The following is a 25,223-nucleotide window of genomic DNA, read 5'->3' on the forward strand; positions in this document are numbered from 1 at the left end:
AGCTTACAAACAACAGAAATATATTTCTCACAGTTCTGGAGACTGGGAAGTCCATGGTCAACAGATTTCATGTCTGGTGAAAGCCTACTTCCTGGCTCATAGGCTATCAATCTCCACAGCCTGACACTCTTGGAAGAGCCATGCTTTTCTGTTGCTGATGGAGCCCACTATGAGAAAGCTGGTGTCTATGTCAACAGCATTCCTTCTTGATGTTCATAGCACCAGGACTCCTTGGGATTCCAGGAGATCCCTTGCAAAGAGGGATAGAGTGGCCTCTCCCCAACTCTGTGTCATACATCGTCATTTGGGCCCCAAATTACTTGTATGTAGTCTCACAGTCTTTGTTAAAGACAGCTTGCCTAGCTTTTGAACCTCTCCCTCTAACCTGGGGGTTCAGACCCATCACCAGGGACCCAAGGAGCCTGATGGGAACAGGCTTCATGTCAATACAAACCCACCACTTTCTTCAAAACAGTTTATGCTCCCTACTCTTATTAAATATCTCTGTCTCTTCCCTCCTCAACCCTAGTTTCACAATATAACTGCCCATTACTGTCAACCAGCATGGATTCTGGGAGAGGAGACATAGTTGTCTGTATTGGTAATATCTGAATCCCACCCTCACTCCCCACCAATGGGATTGTGGTGTGTTGTCCAGAGGTGCATAATAATGACCAGACATCACACATGAGTGGTGGATTGTAGCTACATAACAATGCACCTATATTCACATTTCTTGCATTTTCAGGGCTCAGTCAGGAGGCACTGAGCAAGGATACCTGGCCTGAGCCTACTCTGCGGACCCTGCTGTACAATGATAGAAACTCACTCCTTACCACCTTGCAGAACACTGGGGGGAAAGACAAGATCTTAAGTTTCCAGGAAGGAAAAAAACAAGTCACATAAAAAGGATCAGGAATCAGAATGGCACAGAGTTCTCAATAGCAACTTTGGAAACCAGGAGACAATAGAATATTGCCTTGAAAATTCTGAGTAAAAAGAGTTGCCAACCCAGAATTCCATATCAGCCAAAGCATTGCTCTAGAGGCTGTGTTGAAGAGAGACACTTTTAGTTACACTAGATTTCAAACTCTTACCTGCTGTGCTGGCTGTGCCCCATTGCCCCTCTATATCCATTCCATTTTTCACCCTGTTCTTGCCCCCAGAGGCAACTACTGAGCAAGACAGCCGTCAGCCTTGGCAGGCTGACATCTGATTGGCTTCAGCCAATGGTAGGCATGACTGGGAAACCAGAAGGCAGAGGTGGAGAGAAGCTGAGTTATTTTCTCTGCTTCCTTCCTGCTGGCAGAACCATCACACCCCTAAGTGACAGCTAGAGTCCTGTGAGGGTGGCCCTCTCCTCCAGCTGTGGCCATTCTGGGACTACCCTCTCTTCTTGCCCTGTCAGGCTTGAGAGACAATAGCTTTTTGCTGTTGCTAGCCCAACGTACATCTATCATGCCCCTTGTTGGTGTTTTTAACCCTGCCCATAATTTTTTGAATGGTCCTTTCTTTAGGGACGCCTGGGTGGCTGAGTTAAGCATCTGAGCATCTGACTCTTGATTTCGGCTCAGGTCTTGGTCTCAGAGTTGTGAATTCAAGCCCCACACTGGGCTCCATGCTGGGCATGGAGCCTACTTTAAATAAATAAATAAATAAATAAATAAATAAATAAATAAATATCCTTTCCTTAAACTCTCTTCAACTGCCTCTTTTGCATCGGCCATAAGTTTCCTCTTGGAACTCTAATCAGGTCACCTCCCCTGCTTGTTTTGTCAAAAATGACCGAATAAACCAAGAAAAGGGAAAACACCAAGTCCAGAAAACAGAGCATTTAGCACAGGAAAAAGACAAAGGTCATTCCCAGTGTGCTGGTGAAGGGGAATTCCAGGGTGATGATTTTGCAGAATGCCTACTCCAGATTGGAGCCAGAGGACAGAAACTTTGGAACAGGACAGAGCCAGGAAAAAGGAAACGTATAGATGAGCTGATGTGTTGGAACTAAAAGGAAGTTCTCTTCTGTCAGAGGATGAATGGATGGATTAATCAGAGATTCATAGAAGATGAAGCAAATAAAAAATGGGGTGAGTATTGACTGCAAGGGGAAGAAAGCCTAACCAGAAAAGAAATGTAATCAGAGTTCATCTGTCAGTACTAGTTAGTCATTATATCACAGGTATTGAGCATTAATTTAACAAAACATTGTTACCTAACTATATTGGGAAAATGTGGGAGAAGAAGTTTATGGCATGGAAAGGAGGGAGGATATATAAAGAAGTCTAAATTCTTATCTTCCATAGCAGGAAGTGAATAAACAGAGATGAAAGGGTATATAATGGTCTTATAATCATGTCGTTTAGGTAAATTCATAAATTCTAGAAGAAACATTGCAAAAGTTGAGAGGAGTAGGGATCAGTGAGGGGTAGAGGGTAAGGGTGGGCCAGGGCATTATCATGTGTCATTATAAGCCTTGTATAACTACTTGACTTTTTAGCTATGTACAAATTTTTGATTAAAAAAAATTAATTAACCTAATACTTTTCAAAACCCCATAACCTTAGTATATCAACACTCACTGATGCTAAGAGATATTTCAAAATATTTCCAGTCGAGGCAGTTTTTATTCCATTCCAGATTGGCCTTGAATGGGCACTCATCTAGATTTTTTTCTCCTTTTGCCTGTTCCACAGTGCCCAGCTCTCTGTAAGTTCAGAATGCTTTTGAATGTACATTATAAGAAAACCCAACTAAACAAATATCAACAGAACAAGAAATACAGAGGCAGAGCAATTATATACATTTATTCAGCTCCCTGACAAGGCCGTCAGCATTTAGACTCTAGCACCCTATTTGCCATCATCAGCCTGTGGAATTTTCATCCATGTTCAGTAGATCTTTTTTTTTTAAGATTTTATTTATTTACTCATGAGAGACACAGAGAGAGAGAGAGGCAGAGACACAGGCAGAGGGAGAAGCAGGCTCCATGCAGGGAGCCCGGTGTGGGACTCGATCCCAGAACCCCAGGATCACGCCTTGGGCCCAAGGCAGGTGCCAAGCTGCTGAGCCACCCAGGGATCCCCTTGTTCAGTGGATCTTAAAGTGTGTTCCCAGCCCAATAGCATCAGCATCACCTGGAAATTTGTTAGAAATGCAAATTCCCAGCCCTGCTCCAGACCTAGGAGTCAGAAGTCTGGGAGGGAGGCTATATAAAATTTATACTATAAAACTTAAAATATAACACTTATATTTTAAGTAGCCCTCTGGGTGCTGCTGATACACTCTCAAGTTTGAGAACCACCGTGCATGCAAATCACCTCAGGGTCACAAAATAGTTGCCACAGTTCCAGACATCACAATATCTTTGAAGGCAAAAAGGAGGAAAAAGGAATGTCTCCAGTATGGCTGTTCCTCTTATCAAGAATTAAAATGTTTCCTAGAAAGTCCCAAAAGACATTTCCGTTAGAACTCCTGGGCCAGAACTAGATTTCATGGCTCAACACCTAACTATGAAGGCAGCTGGGAAAGTATGGACCTAGCTTTCCAGCCCCTCTGGGGGGAGGCAGCAGGAGAGAAAGGGCTGGGAATGGCTGGGGCCAGCCGGAAAACAACGCCTGCCACAGTGCCTTTGGTGGTCAGGACCACAGATACCATCACTCCTGACTCCCACCTCGGAAAGCGGCAAAAGATCCTAACACTTATCTGCAAAAGTAGGCTTAGAACTTCCAAATTCTTCAGCTGGGAGAATTGAAGACATAGAAATCTCATTCTTACTGTCATCTGCCTCTCATGGAACAGTGGCTCTGATCATAATTCATTATGTTAAAGGAACCACTTTCCATCAGAAATGAGTGGGGGAAAGAACAAGAGAGAACAGAGAAACCCATCCTGCCCCAGCAGCTTACAGCAAACTTCCTACACTTTAACATGGAGATTTGACATTGTGGCTACTTTGATACCATTGGCCAAACAGCCCAGCAAAATGTCCTGAGTGGGTACACATCACACAAGAAAAGAAGTGCTTCACTCTGCCTTCATAGCGTTCATCACGGTTTCCAGGCAGCCAGAGAGAAGATTCCAGGCAGGGAGATTAGCATGCAGAAGTAAAAAAGAAGAACCACAAGTTGTTAGAGAGGATGCAGGTGGTGAGCATCAGGAAAAGCTGGAGAAGGGCAGGGGTCAGATCACAAAGGGCCCTGTGTGCTGTGCTGAGGAGGTTGGACTCCACCTTTCTCCTGGTACCACTAAAGCTTGGAGAGCATCTTTACCTAGAGCCACAAATGGACTTTGGCACTTTGTCAAGGCTCTGCAACGATCTGACAAGTTTCATGGCTGTGTGGGTATGTGTACTTTTCTGAGGAGTGGGTGCTACATGTGTAACCCAGACTAATTTAGGAATCGCTTCTCTCAGGAGTCAAGGAATTAGTCATTAACATTTTTTTTAATCACCAGAATACATTCAGACTCTGGTTTCTAGATCCAGGTTAACTGGAAAAGGATAAAGTTCTGACTAGACCCAGGATTCCATTTTCCCATCCAGAACCTTTTTCTGTGCAATGTCCGCAATGGACAATCTCCAACAAGTGCCAAGAGAGGGGCAGGTTCTCCTCAAACATGGGAGAAACACTTGCCAGTCACAGAGGTCCTTCTCTCTCCAAAAACCTCTCAGTCATGTCACCATTCCCATACAAGGAGAAAGGAAGACATGGGATATCTGTGAAGAGAGATCTACCAGCTTTCCATCACAGCTAGGGTGCTCCAGGATGGCACCCCAGGAAGGCACCAGAAAGTGGAACAGGTGTGGATTTTTCCAAGGGCAGGGGGGCAGGGGTGGAATTAATGCAAAGGAATTTGCCTATGATTTGCCCCTGTGATTCCTGGTAAAAAGTAAGATCAATGGACCTGCTCCCCACCTTGAGTCTTAGAAGTCTCAACCCTGGAGGCTCATGATCATTATTTTAATAAGTGGGCAAGCATGGTGGGGCCAAATAGTATCACTCATTTTTCTTGACTCAAAAAGAAATCACTTTACAAAAATCAAAACGAACAACAGAGCTTTAAAAATGTTTGTTTTAGAAAAGGACACAGAAATGTTCTTCATGTGACCAAACCTGCTCCCCCGTGGTGTTATTTTGGTTCTTTTGGATTAATCCCCGAGTTTAAGAAGACTTTATGTTCTTGGCCCTTTAAGTATCACACACTGAAAATATTCACCCAAGTAAACTCAACAGACCTCAACAGTTAGCACCCTTGATTAGGTAGGAACTTCCCTCGACCCAGCTTACAGGGCCCTACTTACCCAAACATATGACACAACTAGTGCCTGAACAGGAAGTGGTCCAGATTTGCAAACCACCACACAAATTCAGTTTTGCACCAATGATACTGTCTTCCTCTTGGCTTTATTTCTTCCCAGAAAGAGACATGTCAGCCCAGTTTCCTCTTGTCCCAAAGTCCTCACTGATTCCTGGACCTCTTCCGGTCATGCTCTTACAGTGTCCTTGAGTAGGGACACTGACCTTTGTAACCTTTGCTAATCTCCAACACCGTGTGACGGGTCCGATCTGAGCCTTGCACTCTGAGGCACAGGCACTCTGAGGTTCTGTTTGGGTGTCTGCTGAAGGTCATGGCTGGAGAAACCAGTGATTTCTCTGCTGGCTCACCTGGCCTGGTCTCTGGTACTAATGATGTCCAACCATTGGCTTCATCGTGTGTTGCGTTCACTGAATTCAGAGCACCTAGCTGGGCTACCATTCCACGGCTTTTTGAGATGAGCATCCCATGGCCACCTACCTGCCCCTCCTCACGAGAGGGAAATTCACCCTCACAGCCTTTTAGAGGGCTGGAGAGCCCACTCCACCAATCTTGACTCTATGGAATGGTTGGAGACAATGCTTGTCTTCTTTCTGACTTACCAGCCCTCTGTCATTTCCAACAGCCGCCTATGAGCTGCCACATTGGGAAAGGTGCTCCGGTAAGTGACCTTAGAAAGGATGAGGAAAGGGTGCTTGGACTGCAGAGAAAATAACATGAGGATTAGAAATAGTAAAGAGCTCTCCACTTATTCACTGAGTGACCTCAGACAAGATACTTAACCTCTATATGCCTCAGGCTCCTGTCTTTAGCATGGAATTAAGGGTGGTTATGGGGGCACCTGGGTGGCTCAGATGGTTAAAGCATCAGCCTTCGGCTCAGGTTGTGATCCTATCCTAGAATCCAGCCCCTATCCTGAGATCCCCCTGGGATCCCAGCTGAGCGGGGAGTCTGCTTCTCCCCCTCCCTCTCCCTCTGCCCCTCCTCCTGTTCCGATGCTCTCTGTCTCTCAAATAAATAACTAGAATCTTTTAAAAAAATAAGAGCTGTTATAAAAATTTGAGATAATATATGAGACGTATCTGGAATATTGTAGGGTGTTTAACAAGTGGTGCCTATCTTTATTATTAATTATTAATTATAAACAGCAGGGCTATTTTGACCTTCACCCTATCACTGAAGTCATAAAAGTCTTTGCAGTAAATAACATAGCAGCAACATCGACCACAAAAAGCAGAAATAGTAATCTCAGAAAATTTTACAGAAATGCAATTGTGAGAGAATTTAATAAATTGAAAGTCCCAATAGAAAAACAGGGTAGGCGATATGAGCAAGTGCTTTGATTAAAGAAAAACAAAATGATCAATAAATATGAAAAAACTTTCCTCTCACCAGAAAGAAATACAAATTACTGGAATAATCAAATTCAGTTTCATCTGTTATGTTGGCAAAACTTTTAAAATTATGATACCCTCATTTGGGCTAGGGGTTGAAAACCAGTAATACTGTATATGGCTGGGAGGAGGGGTATGTGACTTATTAACCCAACCTCCCAATCCTGGGAACAATTCAGAAATATATATATTAGATGTCTCAGAATAGTGCATATCCTATCATGATGATTCCAGTTTCAGGAATTTATCCTTAAGCAGTAATTATAGCTGAATGCAAGGATATTCTTTAAGCACTATAATACTGAAAAATTGGAAACATACCAGAATCCATCCGTAAAAGGTAACTTTCTAGAGGTTACCACCACAGAGTTTCCTAAGCACAAAAACATAAAAGAATTCACATGTACAAAAAATTTAAATCTATATGTTAAAAAATCAAAAAGTATATTTAAAAGCAACCAACAAGCTGGGAAAATATGCACCACAAATTGGCAGAGGGTTAGGATCCTACTACACTACAAATAAAAAAGCCTTCCAAAAGAAAGATAAAGAGTTAGTTAGCTGAAGGCAATTCACAGAAAGAGTATAAATGGTGAATAGACATAAGAAAAATATTTAGCCTTATTGGAAGAAATACATCAAGTCAGCAAAAGAAGTTTAATTATAATACCCAGTGTTGTTAAGGATATAGGGAACTATATATTTTCACTAAGTGCTGTTGGAAGTTTGAATTGGTTTAATTTTTTTTTCTGGAAAACCACCAGTGGTATATTAAATACCTGAAGAAGAAGAAGAAGAAGAAGAAGAAGAAGAAGAAGAAGAAGAAGAAGAAGAAGAAGAAGAAGAAGGGGAAGGGGAAGGGGAAGGGGAAGGGGAAGGGGAAGGGGAAGGGGAAGGGGAAGGGGAAGGGGAAGGGGAAGGGGAAGAAGAAAAAGAACAGACCCTGTGCTCTAGGGTCTGTGCTTCTAGCACTAGGAAGGAAATGACTCCAAAGGAAATGATCCCCAAAATCCATAAAGAATTATGTATTGTAAAAAAAAAAGAATTATGTATTGTAACTTTCTTCACAGATTTATTCACAGTTTTGTGAACAGAGGCTAGTTGAGTAACGTATTTCTGTAGAGGTGGGAGGTTAGGGCAGGGAAATCAGTTGCATGGGTCCCATTGTTTAACTCCTCATGCATACTCTGGTGGACACCACAGATAGATACAAAAATGATTTGAGGGGCACCGGGGTGGCTCAGTTGGTTAAGTGTCTGCCTTCAGCTCAGGTCATGATCCCAGGGTCCTGGGATCAAGCCCCACATCAGGCTCCTTGCTCAGTGGAAAGCCTGCCTCTCCCACTCCCTCTGTCCCTGCTTGTGCTCTCTCTATATAAAATAAAATAAATAAAATCTTATTAAAAAATGATTTGAAAAGTATAACATATAGAAAAATACCAGGTCTGAAGACTATTTTTCTAATATGATCTATAAGAGGAGGAAGAAACTTTGACTTCACACTTTTCTCTCCTTCTGCCCTCCAACCAGATACAATTTCAGTTCTTCTTTTTTTTTAATAATTTTATAATTTTTATAATTTCAGTTCTTCTAAAAGTCAGGATTCTCCTCCCCTCTGGGCCTCCATTTGCTGTTCCCCCTGCCTGGAAGATCACACCTTACTCCACACCCCTCATCCCCACTTCATCCCTCCTCTGCCTTTGGCCAGCTCCCACTCAGATCTAGAACCCAAATCATGAGAGGAAACCCTAGAAACATAAGGGTTGATTGTATTTTTTTAAAAAAGTCAAACTCCTCTCAAGAATGTGTATAACTGTTGGGTGGGAATGGAGTGCTGAGACTCCAAGGCTTTGCTCAAGAAACCCCTGAAGGTGATGCAAACAACTTTATTTTTGATAATTTTTTTTATTTCTTTGAGAGAGAAGCATGAGCAGGAGGAGGGGCAGGGGAGAGGGAGAAGCAGGCTCCCCACTGAGCAGGGAGCCTGATGTGGGTCTTGATCCCAGAGCCCGGAGATCACAACCTAAGCCAAAAGCAGGTGCTTAACCAACTGACCCACCCAGGCACCCTGCAACCAACTTCTAAAAAGGATGGATGAGTCTAGTCAATAGCACAACTTTTGTTTTGCAAGTCTGGGGCCAGAGCTGAATTGCTTAGGATATAATGAGAAAGAAAGAGAATACATCCCCCATAAGGCTTTCTTCTCCAACCTTTATTTATATAGTATTCATCCTCTCCGCTAAATAAATTTTGAATAAATATTTAAGGACTATTGACTTAAGGGCTGCCAAATTAATATTCTGCCCTAGACATTCAAGGAAACATCCAGGTGTTTCTGCCCATCTACACAGTGCAGCTGAAACATCACTTTCACTGTAGCAGGCTCAGTACCGAGCACTCTAAAAAAAGCTTATAGGATGAATAAGTAATAGGATACAGTAGAACAGAGAAATGACTGGTTCTTTCAGAGAGATTTAAAACTCAGAACCTAAAAAAAAGATCATGACGTATGCCCACTTTGTAAACTGGGGTGTTCTGTTCTCCACCAGCTGCTTCCTGCTGGGGGTGGGGGTACATGGCCCGGTAGAAATAGTTCACAACTGAGATTCAAGGAAGCTGATTTCTTTCTTTTTTAACATTTTAATTCCAGTATAATTAACATACAGTATTATATTAATTTCAGGTGTGCAATGTAATGATTCCACAATTCTATTCATCAGTTCTCATCACGGTAAGTGTACACTTAATCCCCATCACCTATTTCCCCCACCCTCCTACCTACCCCTGCTCTGATAACCACCAGTTTGTTGTCTATAGTTATGAGTCTGGCTTTTGGTTTGTCTCTTTTTCTTTGTGTGTTTTCTACCTTAAATTCCCCGTGAGTGAAATCATATGGTATTTGTCTTTCTCTGGCTTATTTCACTTAGCATTATACTCTCTAGATCCACCCATGTCATTGTAAAAGGCAAGATTTCGTTCCTTTTTATGGCTGAGTAATATTCCATTGTGTGTGTATACACACACACATACACACACACACACACATATGACAAAAGAGACTTTCTTTATCCCATTGCGTACTCCTGCCTCCCCATCCTGTATGTGTACGTGTATTTATGTATACCACATCTTCTTTATCAGTTCATTTATCAATGGACACCTGTTGACTCCATATGTTGACTATTGTAAATAATGCTGCAATAAACATAGGGGGGGGCCTATATCTTTTCAAATTAGTGTTTTCATATTCTTTGGGCAGTAGAATCACCAGATCAAATGGTAGTTCTATTTCTAACTTTTTGAGGAATCTCCATACTGTTTTCCAGTGCCTGCACCAGTTTGCATTCCCACCAACAGTGCACAAAGGTGCCTTCTCCAAATCTTCACCATCAGTTGTTTTTTGTGTTGCTGATTTCAGCCATTTTGACCAGTGTGGGTTGGTATCTCATGGTGGCTTTGATTTGCATTCCCTTGTTGATGAGTGATGTCGAGCATCTTTTCATGTGTGTGTTGGCCATCCACATGTCTTCTTTGGAAAAATATTTGCTCATGTCTTCTGCCCATTTTTTTTAGTTGGATTATTTGGGTTTTTTGGTGTTGAGCTGTATACAGTTTTCATATACTTTAGATACTAACCCTTTACCTGATATGTCATTTACAAACAACTTTTCCCATTCAGGCGGTTGTCTTTTAGTTTTGCCAATTGTTTCCTTCGCTGTGCAGAAGCTTTTTATTTTGGTGTGGCTCCAAAAGTTTATTTTTGCTTTTGTTTCCCTTGCTTCAGGAGACATATCTAGAAATATGTTGCTACAGCCAATGTCAGGGAAATTACTGCCTGTGCTCTCTTCTAGGATTTTTATAGTTTCAGGTTTCACATTTAGGTCTATAATCCATGTTTAGTTTATTTTTGTGTATGGTGTAGAAAAGTGGTCCAGTTTCATTCTTTTGCATGTAGCTGTCCAGTATTTCCAATACCACTTAAAGGAACTTTCTTTTTCCCATTGCATTCCTTTGTCATAGATTAATTGTCCATATAATCATGGGCTTATTTATGGGTTGTTTCTTTTGTTCTGTTGATCTATGTGTCTATTTTTGTGCCAGTGCCATACTGTTTTAATTTCTACAATTCTGTAGTACATCTTGCAATCTAGGATTGTGATGCCTCCTGTTTTGTTCTTTTTCAAGGTTGCTTTGGCTATTTGGAGTCTTTTGTGGTTCCACACAAATTTTAGGATTATTTGTCCTGGTCCTGTGAAAAATGCTGTTGGTATTTTGATAGGGATTACATTAAATGTATAGATTGCTGGGGCACCTGGGGCACCTGGGTGGCTCAGTTGGCTAAGCAGTTGACTCTTGATTTTAGCTCAGGTCATAGTGTCAGGATGGTGAGATCAAGCTCCAAGTCAGGCTTCACACTCAACATAGAATCTGCTTGTCCTCCTCCCTCTTCTCCTCCCTGGGTCGTACTTGTTCTCTCTCTGTGTCTTTCAAATAAATAAATAAATAAATAAATAAATAAATAAATAAATAAATAACACATTTTTTTAAGTGTAGATTGCTTTGGAGAGTATATACATTTTAACAATATTTGTTCTCCAAATCCATGAGCATGGAAGTCTTTCCATTTCTTTGTGTCATCTTCAATTTCTTTCATCAGTGCTTTAGTTTCCAGAGAATAAGTCTTTTATCTCTTTGGTTAATTTATCAAGAATGCTGATTTCTAAACCTACCTGCTTCTCGTGCAGCTTTAGGCAACTCACTGGACACTAGACATGTTGAAGGCATTAGGTCTATAAAGCACTTGGTATGATTCTGGTTAAAACATTTATACTAAAAAAAAACATTTATACTCATAAATACAGGGTGAAAAACTCAACTAGGTCAAAATGGTGCAATCAAAATGCCTTGCACAATCTCCCTAATAATGAAAGAAGTTACTTGGCTCTTGCACGTTTTTTCTATCACAGTAGCTCACTCGTAAATGATAGACAAGAACTAGAGTTGATGAGGGTGTAGAGAAATGGCCAGGCTCATAAACTGTAGCAGGAGTAGAAATTGGTTCCAAACCTCTTGAAAGTAGTTTGAAACATTTTTGGAGTGGATTTTCAATGCACATACTATTGGACCAATCAACTCCTCTCCTAGAGATTGATCCCCCAGAAATAACAGCAGAGGCACCAGAAGAAGCATATCCAGTGGCATTCACTGTAGCATTGCTTGTGTGATCCTAACACATTCCGGGACTCCTGGCAGCCCAGTCTCCACATGGAGTCACATTCAAAGATGTTTAGCCATCAAAATTAAGTGGCAGTAGAGAAGAATGATAAGGGGATCCCTGGGTGGCTCAGCGGTTGAGCATCTGCCTTTGGCCCAGGGTGTGATCCTGGGGTCCCAGGATCAAGTCCCCGCCATTGGGCTCCCTGCATGGAGTCTGCTTCTCCCTCTGCCTGTGTCTCTGCCTCTCTCTGTGTGTCTCTCATGAATACATAAGTAAAATCTTTTACAAAAGAGAAGAATGGCAAGCTTGTGTCTCTCAAAGAGTGATAAGCTTCTCTGTAAGCTGTGACCATACCTCTCCCTAACTTCCAAGGACACTGGTCCTTTCCCTGGCCAAACCACCAAATGCAAGCCTCTAACTTTCTGTTCTCTTCCTTTCCTCCTGCCCCATCTCTCCACCTGTTCCTGATCCTGAAGTACAACGCCTGGGACAGGACAGAATTTTGGGTAGGAGGCAAGATAGTGGCAAAGTGAGGGGAGAAGCTGAGCGAAATGAACTTGAATTTGGTTGGGGAGGGACCACTACTAAGATTTGGATACGGGAAAGCACATGGGTAACTGCAAAAGATTGGAGGCAATATCAATGTCCTTCATTAGTGGGATGTGGCTTTAACATTATGCTGTTATACATAATAGATGCAGGTTTTTAAAAAGAAGGGAAATTTTTATGCACTTATTAGGAAAGACATTCGTGATATCTTGACATATTGAAGAAAAGTAAATTGTGCACAGGTGCCTGCGTGTGTGTGCATGTGTGTGCTTGTGTTTGTAGAAACCACTCAAGAGAGACACAGAGGGGACATTTTTAAGAGATGGGAGTCTGAATGCTATTTACTATTTTTGGTTTCTTGTAAAGATGTATTTATTTATCCATGAGAGACACAGACTGAGAGAGAGAGGCAGAGACACAGGCAGAGGGAGGAGCAGGCTTCTTGCAGGAACCCCGATGCGGGACTTGATCCCGGATCCTGGGATCATGACCTGAACCAAAGGGTGGCAACCAACCGCTGAGACATCCAGGCGTCCCTATTTTTTTTTTTTTTTTACAAACAACAATAGACATCAAAGCAAATAAGTGTCAACCTTTTCAAGTTCCTTTCCATTAATGGAAAGGAAACTCCTCCTGGACTAATCTGGAGGGTGATGGTGTAGTTGAAGTGTTGGCTCCAGACCTGGGAATCAGCTGACACCTGCACAGTTGTCAGTGGCCCTGCCCACCGCTCAGCCCTCTCACCCCACCCCCATTCGCAGCTCGGGTGGCTCCCACTAGCTTGATGATTGCCTTAAACACCTCTGCCAAAATCCTCGAGCACATCCTGCAGTGAGAGCTCGCAGAACAGAAGGTGTGAGCTGGAAGGAATCATGCCCATTACTTGCCAGAGCAAACACTCATGAGGAGCCTGTCTCACAGGGGACCTTGGCTGGCCACCAAGGACACAGCCCTGCCCTCATGGCCCTCGCAGTCTACTAGGGGAGCTGAGAAGTCCACAGTCATGCCAATGCCACACGATGCATTCTGATGGGGGGGGGGTGCTGGAGCATGTGGCAGGGGCGGACAACCCAGGGATGGCTTCTGGAAAAGGATGATGCCTCCACTTGACCCGAAGAACAGTAAGTGTGAGCTAGCCGAACCGGGAGCTTGATGGCTTCGTGGAAACTGTGCGGCTGCCAGGAGGCAGCGTGGCTGCAAGGCCGGGCGCTTGAGGCCGGAGGGAGGGAAGGCGAGAGGCAGTGTCTTCCAGCAGGAACGATCACAAAGGTCCTTCTAGATCAGCTGATGTAGGAACTTGGTCTGTACCCCAAGTCCATGCGGAGCCCTTGAAGAATTTCAAGCAGGAGACAAACATGACCGAGTCCCTTGGGAGAGACCACATGGGTTAACTTTTGGAGGGTGTGGGAGGCAGAACAATGTTCCCTCCAGGTATCTGCGTCCCAATCCCGGGGACCTGCGACTACATGACATGAGCCGGCAGGAAGGACATCGCAGGTGCGATTAAAGTGAGGATCCAGAGGAGGAGCCGGTCCTGGATGAACCTGCTGGGCTCAACCACAAGCATCCGTGAAAATGGACAAGGGAGGAAGAAGAGGGAGGCAGAGGGGACTTTGTGCTGGAAGAAACGGTCAGAAGGATCTATCGTGGGCAGCCCAGGTGGCTTAGCGGCTTAGGGCCGCCTCCAGCCCAGGGCGTGATCCTGGGGACCCAGGATCAAGTCCCATGTCGGGCTCCCTGCATGGAGCCTGCTTCTCCCTCTCTCTCTCTCTCTCTGTCTCGCAAGAATAAATAAATAAAATCTTAAAAAAAAAAAGATAAAGAAAGAAAGAAAGATCTATTGTTGCTGGCTTCAGAGATGAAGGGGCCACAAGCCAGGGGATGCGAAAGCCTTTAGCAGGTAGAAAGAGGAAGGAAATAGACCTCCCTAGAGTCTCCAGAAAAGAAGGCCGACCTGCTCACATGGTGATTTTATCCCAGGGTTGGACTTCTGACCTACAGGACTCTGAGCTACCACATTTGTATCCCTTTAAGCCACTAAGGGTGTGGTCGTTTGGTACAGGAGCCACAGGAAACTAACACCTGGCCTAGACTGCCCTGAACTGACTTAGTAGCGGTAAGGATGTTATTGGGGAGCCTGGGGGGGTGCTCAGTCCGTTGGGCGTCTGCCTTCAGCTCAGGTCATGATCCTGGGGTCTTGGGATCAAGTCCTGCATCGGGCCCCCTGCTTAGCAGGGAACCTGCTTCCTCCTCCCCCTTGGCCTGCTGCTCCTGCTTGTGCTCTCTCTCTCTCTCTCTCTCTCTCTCTCTCTCTGTCTCTATGTCACATGAATAAAGTCTTTAAAAAATATATAAGGATGTTAACGACTCTGCCAGTGTAGACTCAGAAGTGAGGGGCATGGAGGAGAAAGCATAAGCCACCCCTGAGGCCGCCCGTGCCGTGGGCACAGCCTGGGTGTGAGGATGGATGTTACAGGTGCTGCCGGGAGAGCTAAGAAGGAAACAAAGAACGCAGGTCAGAAACTCGGTCCAGGATATCCCTGGGTGGCTCAGCGGTTTAGCGCCTGCCTTTGGCCCAGGGTGCCATCCTGGAGTCCCTGGATCGAGTCCCACGTCGGGCTCCTGGTGTGGGGCCTGCTTCTCCCTCTGCCTGTGTCTCTGCCTCTCTCTCTCTCTCTCTCTCTCTCTCTCTGTCTATCATGAACAAATAAATAAATCTTAAAAAAAAAAAACTCGGTCCACAGTCGCAAGAGGCCTCGAATCGCATGGCCTGCAGGTGTGTGGAAAGCAGAACTTATAAACAATGAACTACAGTATGTCACCGAGATTTCCAAGCAAAGCGTTGAAGGATGTGGCCTGGCTCCTTCCTGCCGCTTGCCTTAAAGACAGGGGACACAGATCCACCAAGAAGAAACAGTCAAACCAACTCGAACCAGGGCTTGATGATGCGGAGCAATTCTCAGCCGATCTGGATTGCAAATGATATAAAAACGAAAAGATTCAGTATCAGGAAAAGTGTGCTTTTTGGGGATCCCTGAGTGGCTCAGGGGTTGGGCGCCTGCCTTCGGCCCAGGGCGTGATCCTGGAGACTGGGGATCCGGTCCCACCTCCGGTTCCCTGCAGGGAGTCTGCTTCTCCCTCTGCCTGTGTCTCTGCCTCTCTCTCTCTCTCTGTCTCTCATGAATAAATAAATAAAATCTTTTTAAAAATAATAAAAATAAAATAAAATCTTTTAAAAAGAAGAAAAGGAAAAGTGTACTTTTGGAGAAAAAGCTGAGGGTGTGACCAGACAACCTTTTGTGAATATCTCCGAAAGATCCAAAAGTCCAAGTATTTGGTCACCATGTAAAAGGCCTTTTTTTAAAAAAAAAAAGATTTTATTTATTTATTCATGAGAGACACACAGAGAGAGGCAGAGACACAGGCAGAGGGAGAAGCAGGCTCCCTGCAGGGAGCCCGATGTGGGACTTGATCCCAGGACCCGGGATCACACCCTGAGCCCAAGGCGGTCAGATGCTCAACCGCTGAGCCACCCTGGTGCCTCGTAAAAGGCCTTTTGAAGAGACTTAGTGTGTGACTCATAGATCACATCTGCTGTCTCGACAGAAGCCAAAAATAGAAACTGAATTATCCAGGGAGCATCTATGAATGAGCCTCTAGCCGAAGGGAGCAAAAATCTGAGACCTACACGAGAGCCCCACAAGGTTCTTGAGACTTTCACACCAGGAGACACAGTGGAACCCAGATGGAGAGAGACAAAGTCTGAAATGAAAGAAGGCTGCGGGGCTCCCAAAATTCTGCAGGCAGGAAAGAGGCTGATAAAACGGCCCTACTGAAAGCAGGTGTTGTCTTGCATGAGAAAGAAAAGAATGACTGACTCACAGGGCTGAGCCTTGAGCCAGAGTATTATCCCTACGCCTTGATGCTTAATGGAATTTGTAATTTCATTTTGAAATTACATGGGACCCACGACTCCTTTATTTCTTCCATTTTTTCCCTCTTTTTTCACAGGAATGTCTGTAACTGTGACCATGTCAATCCCGACCTTCTACTCTGGGAGCAAAGAACTTGTTTTCTGGTTCCATGGGTCCACAGAGGGAAAACAGCTCCACCCCAACATAGATTACACCGAGTCTCATCTGATACCTAATAGAGATGATAGGGATGATGAGACACAGGAATGTGAGCTGATGAGACTGAGATTTTGGACTTTGAGTTGATACTTTAATGGGCTGAGACTTAAACAATAATAATAATAATAATAATAATAATAATGGGCTGAGACTTGAGGCACTTTGGGGAACTATCCCGAATGAGGTAAGTATATTTTGCATGTAGCGAGACATAAATATTTGGAGGTCAGAGAGAAGACTGTGGCAGGCACAATAGGAGCCCTCCAAAGACGTCCACACTGTAGCCCCAAAAACCTGGGAATTTATTTGTTAGATTACAAGGCAAGAGGGTCTTGGTAGATATAATTAAGTTAAGGATCTTGCAATGGAGAGATTATCCTGGATTATCTGAGTGGATCCAATGAAAACATAAGGGTCCTTCAAAGTGGAAGAAGAAAACAGAAGAGAGCAGTAGAGGGACATCTGACCAAAGAAGAATGGTCAGAGAGGTGTAAGTCTTCTTTCTGCCTTCGAAGATGGAAGAAGGGAGTCATAAATCAAGGAATGAGGGAACCTTCTAAAAGGCAAAGATGTGGGATCCCTGGGTGGCTTGGTGGTTTAGGATCTGCCTTCCACCCAGGGCGTGATCCTGGAGACCCAGGATCCAGTCCCACATCGGGCTCCCTGCATGGAGCCTGCTTCTCCCTCTGTCTGTGTCTCTGCCTCTGTGTGTGTGTATGTCTCATGAATGTATAAATAAAATATTTTATAAATAAATAAATAGTAAAGATGTTAGGAAATGGGCCCTCCCCTAGAGCCTCCAGAAGGGAACACAAGAAGCAAAGGGTAAAACTGAAGCCAAGAGTCAAATTCAGAGGCGATTGTAATAATCCAAGCAAAAGAGGATGGTGTCGGGGATGAGGCGGTTGGAGGGGTGGGGGTGTAGGGGATGGGGTGGGGGATGGGGACAGGTGGAAGGATTAGATAAACATATTTGAGTACCGGGACTGGAGCGTGGTGATAAAACCAGGGGAGGAACCTGGGCAGAGTCAAGGCCGACACCCATATTTTTGGCAGGAGCAACGGGGCAGAGGCCTACACCGCTGGCTGTGGGCTTGGGAGCCAGCAGATAATTTCATTTTGAACATACCCCCAGCCGGTGGAACATCCGAGAGGCAGCTGCGCAGGCCGGGCTGCGGAAAACAAGGTGGGAAGCGCACAGGTGATAGCTGAAGCCACAGGAGGGGGCAGGTGTCCCAGGAAGCACATGGGGAGGAAGAAGGTGAGCAAGGGCGTGCAGCACAAGGAAACCCCCACGGGCTGCAGAAGGAACAGCCAGAGAGGTGGGAGGAAACCCGAGCACATAGCTCGTGGAAGCCAGGGCCACAGTCCGGCAACACGGCAGGGCACCGAGAAAGCCCAGTGGTTGGCACCTGCGGCCCCAGCAGAGTGGCCAGATCCGAGGGAGCAGACCTGCTTGGGGCCGCAGCTCAGCCTAGAATGGGCAGCAGGTTCCCTTCCAGGGAGGGACTCGCAGGGAAGGGGCATCAGGTCACCTACCCTGTGCTCTGAACACCAGCCCTGGTCCCCGCCTTTGCTTACAAAGTTCCCTCTGCCTAAAGTAAAGGTCCAAAGCTTGCTTGGCACCGTCCTGGGCATCAAGAGGCATCGGTGTTCTCCCCGTCTCCCAAATGGGGAAACTGAGGCTCCGGGGACTGAAGTGCCTTGCGCAGGGTCACACAACTAGCATGCAGTCCATACAGGAGCCGAGTCTAGCTGAATGCAGACTCTAAGCTCTACTTCCCCCAAAGCCACGATCTCTCCCTCGTTGAGTTCCCACTGTGTTGTATCTTCTCTCCCCTTTTCATCTCCGCAAGGATTTTCCTCCCGGAGAAAGTACTCAAGTACTCCCCTTGGCCCGGTTGCCGGCCGTGTTGCTGCAGCAGAGACCCGCTAGGTGGCGCCAAAGTACCAGACGGCCTGACGTCCAGGGGGTGGGGGGGTGATGGGGGGAAACCCAGGGGCCCGGTCTTCTCTTCTCCCCTCCATGCCCAGTCCCCCCCCCCATCAGAGCTGGGAGAGAAGAGCAGGAGATTCGAAGGTTAGAGATTAGAGGACTGAGGAGTGTACACTGGAGTGGCCTGGGCCTCAAGTCAAATAGAAGATTCTAAGAATTCTCTAAGAAGAGCTGGGACCGGGATCCCTGGGTGGCGCAGCGGTTTGGCGCCTGCCTTTGGCCCAGGGCGCGATCCTGGAGACCCAGGATCGAATCCCACATCTTGGGCTCCCGGTGCATGGAGCCTGCTTCTCCCTCTGCCTGTGTCTCTGCCTCTCTCTCTGTGTGTATGACTATCATAAGTAAATAAATTAAAAAAAGAAGAAGAGCCGGGATCTGCAAAAAAAAAAAAAAAAAAAAAGCTTGTGGCAAGGGCTGGGTGTCATCTGGGTTTTTTTTTTAAGGTTTATTTATTTATTTATTTATTTATTTATTTATTTATTTATTTAGACGGGGGGGGGGCGGGTGGATAGGGACATAAGCAAAGCAGGCTACATGCAGGGAGCCCCGACGTGGGACTGGATCCCAGGACCCCAGGATTCTGCCCTGTGCTGCAAGCGGGGCTAACTGCTGAGCCACCTGGGTTGCCCCTCTGTCATCTGTGTTTGCACAGAGCCCAACCTGCACAGCCCTACGCTGTGATCTTCCCGGGAAAAGGCAGGAAATGCCCATTATTGGTACCTACCATGAAATGGTGGAAATACAGCTGGGTGCCCTTGGCGAAAACCACTTACTCCTCTAAGCCTCCGTCTTCACATAAAATGGGGATTAATCACAGGACCTACTTCACTGAGTGGTTGTGAGGCCTTAACCACAAAGTGCACAGAACGGACTAGTACTATGTATGTCATAGAGCAGGTGCTCAAAAAGTATGATTAGAAATATACAATAATTATAATAATACAAATATGTAAATGATAAATCGTATTGTTAATAATTAGTAGTTCCTGGGGGCACCTGGCTGGTTCAGTCCGTGAAGCATGCAACTCTTGATCTCAGGGTTGTAAGTTCCAGCCCCAAACTGGTGTAGAGTTTACTCTTAAAAAAATAAAATAAAATCTTTGCAGTAATTAGCAGTTCCTAGCTACCTTTTTTTTATAATTATGTCAATTATTTAATTATTTCCTCACCCTATAGGCATGATATATAGTAGGTCCTCGGGAGATATTAGTGGGAGGGAACATTAAAAAAATAAATTTCATACAGCCCCTCCTCCTGTCAGCCCTTGCCCAATAAACTTAGGAGAGACCCCCTTCTCCATGCTGAAAAAAAATAAAAATAAAAATAAATTTCAGTCACATTCTCTGGGCTGTTCCAACTTGTAGAGTCTGGAAAGACTTTTTAGAGGTGGAATCTTTAAGGACCACCTAAAGATAATCACACCCTCTTTGGTATACAGAGCAGGGCCTGAGGACAGGAAATGCTCAGTAAATGCTTTAAAGATTTTATTTTTATTTATTCATGAGAGACTCAGGGAAAGAAGCAGAGACACTGGCAGAGGGAGAAGCAGGCTCCCTGGGGGGAACTCCATGCGGGACTCAATCCCAGAACCCCTGGGTCATAACCTGAGCCAAAGGCAGACATGCAACCACTGAGCCACTCAGGTGCTCCTGAGTAAATGCTTTAGAAAGAAGAGAGGGAATAAGGAAGGAAGGAAAGAAGGAAATGAGGGAGGAAGAGAGAAAGCAAGTAAAGGAAGGAGAGAAATGAAAGAAAAGCTCAAGGAGGTTTTGAGTTAAGAATCTCTGAGAGGGGGCTACAAACAGGATCCCTAGCAAAATGCTTAGTAGAGTTGATATCAATATATGCTTGGTCCCAGGGCACCTGGGTGGCTCAGTCGGTTAAGCGTCTGCCTTTGGCTCAGGTCAAAATCTCAGGGTCCTGGGATCAAGCCCCGCATCAGCTCCCTGCTCAGCAGGCACTCCGCTTCTCCCTCTCTCTCTGCTCATGCTCTCCCTCTCAAATAAATAAATAAAGTACAAAATAAAGAAAACTATACACCAATTGCCTCATGACTACAGATACCAAATCCCTAACAAAATATTTGCAAATAAAATTCACCAATATATTAAGAAATTATACATGATGATTGAATGAGATTTATACCGGAGATACAAGGGTAGGTCGATATTAAAAAATCAAACCAAAAAAAAATCAATGTAATCCACCATATTAACAGACTGAAGAAGAAAAATCACATGGTTATATCAATTGATGCAAAAGAAGCATTGGACAAAACTCAACGCCCATTCATGATTTAAAAAACAACAAAACAAAAAAACCTCTCTGCAAACTAGGAATAGAGAACTTCCTCAACTTGATAAAAACTATCTACAAAACCAAGTACAGTTAACATTATACTTAGTAATGAAAAACTAAATGCTTTCTTCCTTTATCCTTCAGGGTTTAACCAGAAGGAAAGAATCAGGGGCACCTGGGTGGCTCAGTTGGTTAAGCCTCTGCCTTCGGTTCAGGTCATGACCCCAGGGTCCTAGGATCAAGTCCCTCATCAGACTCCCTACTCAGTGGGGAGTCTGCTTCTCCCTCTGCCTGCTGCTCCCCCTGCTTGTGCTCTTTCTCTCTCTCTCTCTCTCCTTGTCAAATAAATAAAATCTTAAAATAAAAGAGGAAAAGAATCAGTAGGAGATATATATTAAGAGATTTATTGCAAGGAACTGGTTTACACAATCATGGGGGCTGGGAAGGCAAGTCCCAAATCCACAAGGCAGGTCACCAGGAAAAGCAGGCTGGAATTCTCAGGAAGGAGCTGAAGCTGCTATGCACAGGCAAAATTTCTTCTTCAGGGAACCCTCAGTTCTACTTTTCAAATGATTACAGCCAGCCTATCCAGAGTACCTAGGATAAGCTCCTTCACTTAAAACCAACTTAATGGGAAAAAAAAAAAAAAAACAACTTAATGGGGCACCTGGGGGTTCAGTCCGTTAAGCATCCAGCTCTTGATTTCGGTGCAGGTCGTGATCTCAGGGTCGTGAGATCCAGTCCCATGTCGGCTTCACCCTCAGTGTGGAGTCTGCTTGGGATTCTTTCCCTCTCCCTCTCCCTCTGCCCCTCCCAGCCACCCCACTCTCTCTTAAAAAAAACTTATAATGGGCTTTAATCACATCTATAAAATATTTTCACAGAGGCACCTGGCTGGCTCAGTCAGTCAAGCCCATGACTCTTGATCTTGGAGATCTAAGTTCTAGACCCATGTTGGGCATGGATATTACTTACAGATAAAATCTTTTCAGGGATCCCTGGGTGGCGCAGCGGTTTGGCACCTGCCTTTGGCCCAGGGCGTGATCCTGGAGACCCAGGATCGAATCCCACATCGGGCTCCCGGTGCATGGAGCCTGCTTCTCCCTCTGCCTATGTCTCTGCGCCTCTCTCTCTGTGACTATCATAAATAAATAAAAATTTTTAAAAAAAAGATAAAATCTTTTCAAAAAGTTCTTTCACAGCAACAGTTAGATTAGTGTTTCAATTAACAGAGAACTATAGCCCAACCAAGTTGACACAAAACTGACCATCATGCCTCCTAAGATGAGGAACAAAGAGAGTTATGTCCCCTTCCACCACTCCTACTGGACACAGTGCTGCAAGGTCCAGCCAGTGCAATAAAAAGTAAGAAATAGAAATGCAAGACATATGCCTAAGAAAGGAAAAAATAGAACTGTCTCTATTTGCAGATGGTTGTTTGTCTAGAAAAAAATGTTGACATCTACCCCCAAACAAAACCTGCTAGAAATGAATTCAACAAGCTATCAGGATACAAATGTACAAAAATCAATTGTATTTATATCTACTAGCAGCAAACACATGGATGAGAGATTTAAAACACAATACCATTCACAGTCACTTAGAAATTACATATTTAGAATATATAACTGACCAAACTGTACAAAACTACTACCCAAATCCATAGTACATATTTGCTGGAAATCATGATGTGCTGGGATGGTGCTGCCGACTTCCTGATTTCGTCATGGCTCTATAGTTATGTAAAAGGCTGTGATTGGGATAAATTGGGTACAGGAAACATGGGACCTTTTTGTACTATTTTTGAGGTTCCCTATGAATTTATAATTATTTCAAAAGAAAAAAGATTTTAAAATCTTTTTTAAAAACTCATAATTAAAAAAAAACTCATAATTTTTTTGGATCAGGGATTAAGGCTTAGATGGGCAATTCTTCTGTTCCTTATAGTGTTTGTTCAGCCCCTCAGTGGTAATTAGCAGGTGATCAATCTGGTCTGGAAGGTTAAAAATGCCTGGTGGTTTGGTGTGGACAGCTTGGAAGGCCGGGCTCGGCTGGGCCTCTCTCTCCATGGAGTCTCCCCAGCAAGATGGTTAGACTTCTTATATGGCGGCTCAGGGATTGATTGATTTTAATATTTCAGAGATGAAGTACTTCTAAGTGAGACCAAAGCCCCAGAGGTGGCTTTGAGGACATGGCCAAAGTGGAGTTGAGATAATCACTAGAAATGAGGTGGTTAGGGGCGCCTGGATGGCTCAGTCCGGTGAGTGTCTGACTGACTCCTGGTTTTGTTTCAGGTTATGATCTCAGGGTTATGAGATCTCAGAACCCTGAGATCCACTGGACGTGGAGCCTGCATGGGATTCTTTCTCTCTCCCTTTCCCTCTGCCTCTCTCTCCGTCTCTAGAAGGAGAAGGAGAAGGAGAAGGAGAAGGAGAAGAAGAAGAAGAAGAAGAAGAAGAAGAAGAAGAAGGAGGAGGAGGAGGAGGAGGAGGAGGAGAAGGAGGAGAAGAAGAAGGAGGAGGAGGAGGGGGGTGAGGAGGAGGAAGAGGAGGAGGAGGAGGGAGACTGAGAAGAGGAGAAGGAGGAAGAAGAAGAAATGAGGTGGTTAGGGCACTGGAATCCGAGGTGCTAAGGAGTCATTCAAGAAGATGATGAAGAACCCCAGGTGCCAGGACTCTGAGAGAAGGGCAAGATGTGACCCAGGGGCCCAAATCATTGGTGAGTAAGGAAAAGTGACCCAGGGCAAAGAGGAGAGGTGATAGGCCCCGTTGGCACATGAGGGAGCAGGGGCTTCTACAAGCACATATCTGGAGAAACAAACAAATCATGTGGACACTGAGCCCACATCCTGACCGCGAGGGATGGGAGGCCTCCATCTGCGACGTGGCCAGGAAGCAGCTTGTCAGGGAGGATCACGTGGAGGTCCAGGCTTGGAGGTGGTCAACACGGTCTGAGAAACTGAGAACAGTCAGAAAGTTTGGTGATCATTGAACCAGTGTTCCAGAAGTCCCAGTGGAAAGGTTGGGATGGGAGATTGGCTGAGAACTTGATGCAGGTTTGGGGGAGGGGAAACAGCAGCAAGGAGGAAAATACTTTGTAAAATGGCTGGGAACCCCCCCACACTCTCCTTGCTGGACAAGGTAGCTTTTAGGTCTTTGTTGTTCTGATGTCTATGGTCCCAGACATTCTCCAGTATACACACTCAGTCTCGGTGTACACACTTACACTGACTTGTCTGAAATTGCTAACTGAGCTTGACCCCATAGGTCTTGTGCTTCGGTTATGTCATGGGGTGCATGAACCTCTCCTGTCAGGAGCTTTGAAAGATGATGAATGAGAGAGGAGGAATCGGAGGGTTCCATGAGGGGAATGCCACCAAACTAATGACCTGAGTAATCAAATGGCAATAAATATATTCCTATCAATAATTACTACGAATGTAAATGGACTAAACACTCCAATTTAAAGACATAGGGTGACAGAGTGGATTAAAAAACAAGACTCATTCAATCAACAACAGCAACAATACTGACCAGGTGTGTTTGGTCAGGTGTAAGAGGATTTAGGCATTTACTCCAAATTAAGTTCTGAGACCCTGCCCCTGAGAGAGAAGGGACGTGGTTAGGGAAGGTCCTGAGGAAAACCTCGGCCTGTGGATCCAGCTGGGGCTTGATTCGCTGATCAGTCACTTGCTCACCCAAAAATCTATAGTTTGGGAGCACAGATGATGAGTCACACTCAGTCTCTGCTCAAACATAAAGTATCTCTATGATGAAAACTTAAAAATTTGGGGCGCCTGAGTGGCTCATCTGGTTAAGCATCTGAGCCTTCAGCTCAGGTCATGATACCAGGTCCTGCTCAGCGGGGAGCCTGCTTCTCCCTCTCCCTCCATTGCTCCCCTGGCTGGTATGTCTCTCTCTGCCAATAAATAAATAAAATATTTTTAAAAAAACAACTTAAAATTTAAAAAAAAAATAAAAATAAAAAACAACTTAAAATTTTATTGAAAAATGGAAACGAAATTCTGAGTTCATTCAGATGAAAAGGAAATAGAAGGGGGACACGTGCATGGCTAAGTGGTCAGAGCAGCTGCCTTTGGGTCAGGGCATGAACCCCAGGGTCCTAGGATGGAGTCCCACATCAGGTTTCCTGTAGGGGGCTTGCTTCCCCCTCTGCCTAAGTCTCTGCCTCTCTCTGTGTGTCTCAGGAATAAATAAAGAAAATCTTTTTTAAAAAAGGGGGTTGGGAATAGAAGGGACATTTCTCCTCCTCCTATTTCTTGCTGGAGCCCATAGTGAGGATGCATCCAGGCTGTGTACACTCTTC

General features: G+C 44.7%; 1 long non-coding RNA gene across 1 annotated transcript; it reads left to right on the forward strand.

Moving 5' to 3' along the window:
• Nucleotides 1-1,935: 1,935 nt before the first annotated feature.
• LOC129520835 (uncharacterized) lies at nt 1,936-23,348 on the forward strand. Its single transcript, XR_008666682.1, has 3 exons — nt 1,936-2,084; nt 9,387-9,434; nt 23,192-23,348. It is a non-coding gene; the product is annotated as an uncharacterized LOC129520835 (long non-coding RNA).
• Nucleotides 23,349-25,223: the final 1,875 nt, after the last annotated feature.

The sequence above is a fragment of the Nyctereutes procyonoides genome, unplaced genomic scaffold (assembly GCF_905146905.1).
Source record: "Nyctereutes procyonoides isolate TBG_1078 unplaced genomic scaffold, NYPRO_anot_genome, whole genome shotgun sequence".
Classification (NCBI taxonomy): domain Eukaryota; kingdom Metazoa; phylum Chordata; class Mammalia; order Carnivora; family Canidae; genus Nyctereutes; species Nyctereutes procyonoides.